This window comes from Vulpes lagopus, chromosome 1 (assembly GCF_018345385.1).
Source record: "Vulpes lagopus strain Blue_001 chromosome 1, ASM1834538v1, whole genome shotgun sequence".
NCBI classification, from domain to species: Eukaryota; Metazoa; Chordata; class Mammalia; order Carnivora; family Canidae; genus Vulpes; species Vulpes lagopus.
The window spans coordinates 145043903-145050977 of NC_054824.1; positions in this window are offsets into that span (position 1 = coordinate 145043903).

The following is a 7075-nucleotide window of genomic DNA, read 5'->3' on the forward strand; positions in this document are numbered from 1 at the left end:
GGACATGTCCAGACCGAGTCTTGTCCCCTGAGAGAGGCCCCTGGCTCTGCTGGCCTCTTCAGGGGGCAGCGCGGAGGTGAGAGCAGCCGTCACACTCTTCTTGCTCTCTGACCCTGGGGTGCTTGCTTCTTGGTCACTGTGCTTTTGTGGCAGCACCCAGACTAGTGCTTCCTGCTGGTCTGGCAGAGGGCATCACTTCTTTCCCCATCCAGGCCACTGCCCATGTTTCTAGCCCGCTGCACTGACAGGCACCAACGTCCCACTCCCCTTACTCTGGAGTCTTCCTGCTTTTGAGGGAACCTCCAAGGGTGAGGTGGGGAACCAATATCGCCAGCACTGTTGATGGTAGCTGCCAGCATCTGAAGCTGGATGGGCCTGGGCCTGAGCCTGGCCAGCTATGGCCCCTACTTCCCCTCCTGAACGATCACCCCCCCTCCTGGCTGCACTGCTGGATGGAGAAGTCAGGCAGCCCTGTGACCTGCAGTTAAACTCCTCTTGGCTTTTATGAGTCAGAGACTAGGGCCAGACCCCTCTGCCACTCCCCCCCCCCCCTTGCCCTGTACCAGTCCCTTAACCCCTGGCAGCCCAGGGCAGGGCGGGGAAGGCCTGGGCCATGACAAGTTTGGTGGGCTGAACACCTGGGTTTGCCAGGTACCTGGGGACAGTGGCCTGGCCTGGAAAAGATGAGCAGCTTGCAGCCTGGCCCCAGACTTGTTCTGGGGAGCTCAGGCCATCTCCCAGATGCCTCCTCTCCTGCTCTCTGAGGGTGGAAAATTGAAGGAGCTCTGGGGTTCCAGGGAATCCCTCTCCCCATTGAGATGACCTGGACTTTCTGGCAGAAGAAAGAAATCAGCAGGGCTGCAGACTGGCTGGGGGATACGCTCCTTCTCTGACCTGAACTGCAGAGAGTGGCCCTGGGCCAGAGAAGCCAACTCTAGGATTGAAGAAGGAGTGAGAGGGAGGGAGCCAGGCAAGGTCCCAGAGACAAGACAGAGCGGGTGTGTGTGTGCGGTACTGGATAGGGCTCGAAAGAGGGCAGTGGACTCACTGTCCCCGGGAGCAGGGGCAGGATGACAGGCTGATGGCTTGGCCTCAGGGAGGAGGTCAGTCAGCTTGGGGAGGACTCCCCTTCTAGGCTCCTTGATGCTCCCAGTGCATCACACTTCCAGACCAGAGTACCCAGCCATGTACCACCCCCTGCCTGGCTCCAGAGCCCCCAACCCCAAGGCGCTTCTTGCTGCAGACTCAGGCCAAGCAAGCCAGCCTTTCTTAGGGCCAGCAGGCCAGACTCCCTGGAGACAGAAGCAGAGGTGCAGGGGCAAAGTGAGGGAGGGCCCCAGCAACCAGATGCCGGGCCCCCGCCCCCAACTCCCATCCTGAGAGGGCAGGGAATGAAGAGGGGGTGCAAGAGTTCAGAGTCTGGCCCCTTAGCAGGCTAGGGCCTTGTCCTCCCAATGACCCCCCTCCATCCCTGCCCCTCCTTGTAGCCGGCTGGAGAGATGGGCGGTGGGGGAGGCCCCAGACGGACCTAGCCCTAATGGCTTTCCCTGGGCAGCACGAACAAAATGGGAAAAAGATGTGTGAGGTGGGAAGCTCTGATTTCCTTTCTCCTGCAGGCGGTAGCTCTGGAAAATGTTAGCTGTCAAAGAAAGAGAGACTCAACAGTCTCCGGCCTCCCTCTGCCCACTACCCCGGGTCCCATGAGGGCCCCTCAGCCTGCCAGGATTACAGAGGGCACTGGGCTACTGCCAGTGAGTTTCCATCAGGCTGCCTTGACAAAACCCCACCTCCCTTGCCTGTGTCTCCTCCACCGACCCTGGGAAGACATCCAAGGGGGAGTTTGGCACTTGGGATCCGCAGGGACATGTCCCTGGGAGATCAAAGGAGCCAGCCTGTGTCTCCTGGATTTTGTAGTCTCTCGCCTCCTAAACCCCAGAGCTCTGGGGTGGTCAGCCTCAGGATTTCAGGTATCCAAATGATCTGGACTTTTGCTGGGCCTGTCTTCCCTCCGAGCTTGCAGCAACTGGCCCAGAGAGGGAGTCAGCCTGGGTCCAGGACACTCGCAGGCCTTTCTCTGCTGCTTTTGAGTATTGTGGCCTCTGTGAACCAAATCCCCTCTTTTGAGCTCTGAGTTTGCCCAGGGAACTGGTGCCAAAGCTGGGAGGAGGTGCTCCTTGCCTTGGTGGGAGGGTGTGCATGGAGTGGGTCTTAGCCTGGGAGGAGGCTGCCAGAACACTCAGCCCTTTCTCCAAAGGCTCCTCCTGCAGCTCCACCCGCTCGCCCTCCAGGAAAGTTTCCCAGATCTACTCACTCTCCTGGCCCAGCCCAGAGCCCCAGCCCCAGCCTGAGCAAGCTGCCAGGCTGGATTATCTGCCTCTGCTCCCTCTCTGGGTCCCAGGGCAGGGGCAGTCCCCCTTCTTCCTGTGGTTATGGTTGGATCCCTCTCATGGAATCTTTCCAAAGAAGCGACCAAACAGGATTCCACAGGGTAGAAGGGAATGATGAGACTGACCCTTCCTTTGGGGAAGCTGCCTCTGGGCCCCCGGGGCTGCCCATATTTTTAAAGATTTTATTTATTTATTCATGAGAGACACAGAGAGAAAGAGGCAGAGACACAGGCAGAGGGAGAAGCAGGCTCCATGCAGGGATCCTGACATGGGACTCGATTCTGGGTCTCCAGGATCAGGCCCTGGGCTGAAGGCGGTGCTAAACCACTGAGCCACTTGGACGGACCTGGTTCTTTTTTTTTTTTTTTTAAGATTACTTATTTATTTGAAGGAGGGTGAAAGTCCTTGATCCCAGGACTCTGAGATCATGACCTGAGCTGAAGGCAAATGCCCAACCGACTGAGCCACCCAGGCACCCCAGTACTTCTGTTCTTGATTTAATCGTCTATTTACTGTCCTTGATAGGCTCATAAAAGAAGCGCTCTAACAAAAATCAAGTCTGCAAACAAGGGCAGCCCTGCCCCAGCTGGGAGAGGCCAGGACTCTTCATGCTTCTCAGTAGCACTCAGCCTCCTCCTCAGAAAGGCCATGTGTTCATTGCTGCGCCTGCCCAGGGCACTGCAGATCTGGCCCAGGCTCCCCCTTCCAGGTCTCCAAGGTCAGGCTGGCCACTGGGAGGAGGGTCTCTGACCCTCACTCAACAGCTCAGCCTCTCAAGGCTGCAAGTCCAAGGACTCCAGCACACCTCATCCTCCCAACCGTGGAAGCTCTCCCCTTCTAGATTTGCGCTGCCAGGTGAAAAAGACCCGACAGCCAGCTTGCAGCACCTCCGCAAACTCAGGTCCGATCTCACTCAGGACCCCTGGCGTACTCCATCAGCTCATTCTCCCTTCTCCCGTGGCTGCTCCTAACTTCTGTCCCCCTGACTTCTGGCTCCTACTCTGCTCAGATTTTTTTTTTTTAAAGATTCTATTTAGGGCAGCCCCGGTGGCGCAGCAGTTTAGCGCCGCCTGCAGCCTAGGGCGTGATCCTGGAGACCCTGGATCAAGTCCCAAGTCAGGCTCTCTGCATGGAGCCTGCTTCTCCCTCTGCCTGGGTCTCTGCCTCTCTCTGTCTCTATGAATAAATAAGTAAATAATCTTAAAAAAAAAAGAAAGATTCTATTTATTTATTCATGAGAGACAGGGAGAGGCAGAGACCCAGGCAGAGGGAGAAGCAGGCTCCATGCAAGGACCCAGGACCTGGGATCAAGACCTGAGCCAAAGGCAGACGCTCAACCACTGAGCCACCCAGGCGTCCCTCTACTCAGATTTAATGAACAATCCGGGTGCTGCCCAGAAACATACCCGTCTGCCCCATCGGTTCCTCCTTCCCTTTGGACCTAGAAGACAAGGGCCCCCCTGCTGGCCAAGGTCAAGCTCATCCCCCAATCTCTTGGGACCCACTATAGCGGCCACCTCCTCTGCCACGTGGTTGACGGCTTTGCCAGCAGCCTCCTCAGACCCCTCATTCCCATGTGGTCCTCATGGGCCCCTCTTTGGAGCCCCTGGAGAGCGGTGCACACCACCTCTCTCCCTCCTCACCTCCAATATATTCTGCAACCCACCTCGGGTGAGCTTCTGCTGCCCTCTGCCCCCACCGCAGACACTGCTCAGATGAAAGGCACCAAATTCATACAAAAACAGAGCCTTTCCTTGGCTCTCATGCTGCTGGCCCTCTCCGTGGTGTCTGATATTATCCCTGCCCCCTGGAGAGCCTCTCCGGTTGCCCTCTGGCCCACCTGGTAGCCTCCCTCAGGCTGCCCTCCAGGGTGGATCCCAAGCCTCTCATCTTGGCCTTGCGCTCTCCTGCATGCACCTTCATATGGAAAGGCCTCCTCCCCGTCCAAGGTTCCCCTGCAGCTGCCTGGCGGTCTCTGAGCCGTCAGTCCCAGGTCTCTCACTCAGTATCTTCAGGCAGCTCCAAGGCACCCCAGAGTCAGCTTCCTGGGAAACCACTCTTCTGCCCATCGCTCTCTGTCCTGGTGAACGACATTGCTGCTGCTTATCCTCCGGAGGTCAGAAGTATCAAGACTGTCTTTAATCGTCCTGCTCTGACCTCTAGGTCTTCAGTAGCTCCTACCTCCCCGGGGTGTTCATGTGCATCCTCTCACCTCTGTGATCCAGGCCTCCCTCCATCATTGCTTACCCGGGTTACTCAGACAGAACTCGTCTCCTGGCTCTTCTCCAATCCGGCTTCCATCTGGCTGCCAATATTATGGTCCTGAAACACAAAGGTGATCATGTCACTCCCCTGCTTGAAATTGCACAGTGGTCCTAGCCGGCCCTTGCCACAGCAAACTGAAATTAGTGAGCTGGCTTCCCTTTTCCAGACTGTAACAACTAGTGGACGAAGGGCAAGCCACCTCCAGCATCGAACAGCGCCAGGCACACAGCAGGTGCTTAATCAGTGTCTGATGATTCCAAGGGTCACCAGACACGGCGTGGCTCTGTCAGCAGCAGAGTACAGCAGCAGTACAGAGTGGAGGCTGCAGCCCGGCAGATTGGCAGGTCCGCGTGGCCCACTGGCAGCTGTTGGGCCCGGGTGAGAGTTCTTGTCAACCTCGCCTGTTCCAACTGTTATGTGAGACCACCACCACCTACCTCAGTGAGAATGACACCACAGGCACCAGGGGACCCTGCACAGTGCCTGACACAGAAGCAATCAGTAAATGGTTGTGATGGTCATTATTGACAGCCACCATTAACATCAAGAGCGGAAAGAAATCCCAATGTTTTTTTTTTTTTTTTTTAAGATTTATTTATCCATGAGAGACAAAGAGGCAGAGACACAGGCAGAGTGAGGAGAAGCAGGCTCCATGCAAGAAGCCCAATGCAGGACTCAATCCCGGGAATCTGGGATCAGGCCCTGAGCCACCCAGGCGTCCCAATCCCAATGTTTTAATGCTGGAATCCTTGCTGCCACAAGAAGGAAAGTGCTAGAGATTTAGTATGTGGCAGAATTAAACTTGAAGCATGGTTATCAGGACAAGGTGACCTGCTCTCATGGCACCACAGGGCAAACCGAAGCGCTTTGTGAGCAACGCTCCCACTGCAGATGGTGGATGCTCGTGGACTCACCTGGCATACTTCGTACCTAGGTATTTGTCTCTGTACTTGGACTCTCGCTCCTGTGCCTTGGGACAAGTTCCTCATTACAGCACTGTTGAGCTTTCCTATTGTCTGCTACAATCATTTGTTAACCTAGGAATCAAATGACTCCTCCTGCGGCCATGCTATGGCCACCAGTAGAGGGAGAGCAGTGCCATCCCTTGGAACTCCTACAGCCACTCCCCTTCCCGTTGAGAACCACTTAGTTAAATGACATTTCACACTGTCCAGATGACGTCTGGCAGTATACATTTTTCATGCGCCTTGCTCCTTCCTGAGCTCACCTCCAGAGGGGTCTCTGAATCACAACACATCCTTCTACTGTGAAGAGAAGCATGCATTTCATTGTGTGCCTGCTCCATCCGAAGGACCCGCATTCAGGCAAAAGACTTGTTTGGGATTCAGGCGGCCACCCTTGGAGGAAGCCAGGACAGAGGGGCAGAGGGGCAGAGAAGGAAGGGAACTGGAGTAGAGGGGACCCCAGGCAGCCTTGTGGGGTGAGCTGGGCTCTGACCAGGAAGAGTGATGAGAATAAACAGTAAGGAAATAGTTGCAAGGTCCTCTGGCCAGGTTCTTCCCAGAGTAGACCGCTCCTTCAGGCCCCGCATTGAGACCAGGTGCCCTTCAGGACATAGGCAGCGAGTGGGGCACCAGAGCCGCCTGCTATCTACCAAGATGCACACAAAGCCATCTCTTGCAGCTGACACGTACCCTCAAAGCTGACCTTGAAGATTTTCCTGGGTATCTCCCAGTTTACTAATTATGATGTAACTCAGACTTGCTTTCGCAAGTATTCCCAGTTTTGGGTGTGGCCTTCTTCCATTATTCCCACCTAGAGGTGTGTGAGGGCACTTGGCACCTCTGAAGTGTCATGGACATTCCTTATGTCATGCTCAGCAGGAACCAACTTGCTCACAGCTCAGCAGCTGCCTGTGCAAGCAGATCCTGCAGCGCAGGACAGGACAGCAAGACCGAGGTCGGTTTGGCTGTAGGAAACTCCCTTCTCCCACCTGCCATGACTGTAACTCTGCCCCTGGAGCCAAACCAGCCTCTCAAGACGGCATAGTCCTGGTGCATATGTGGAAGCTGCATTTTCCCAAGCCACAGTGCACATGGTGATCCCAGACACAAGGTCAGACCTATGACTCACCTTCCCAAGACGAGGGCGTGTGCCACCAAGGAAGAGCTGGCAGGACCAACCAGGCTGGTGTCACCGAGCACCCTTCCTTCCCTCGACCCATCCCTCCCACATGCCCACTCTGAATCATTCTGCTGTTCACACACCCACTGTGTGAATATGTTTGCGTGGTTTGGGCCATCATTTTTGGTTTGCTCAGCTTGTGGTAGGGATGAGGACAAGGCAGCAGAGTACTTGGGCTACATGCAAAGGCTTGGTCAGTGCTTCTTGAGGACTTCCAGCAAGAGAGCCCAGTTAGTGCTATCCACAGAGATCTGGGAACCCCTCACAGCATCATAGCC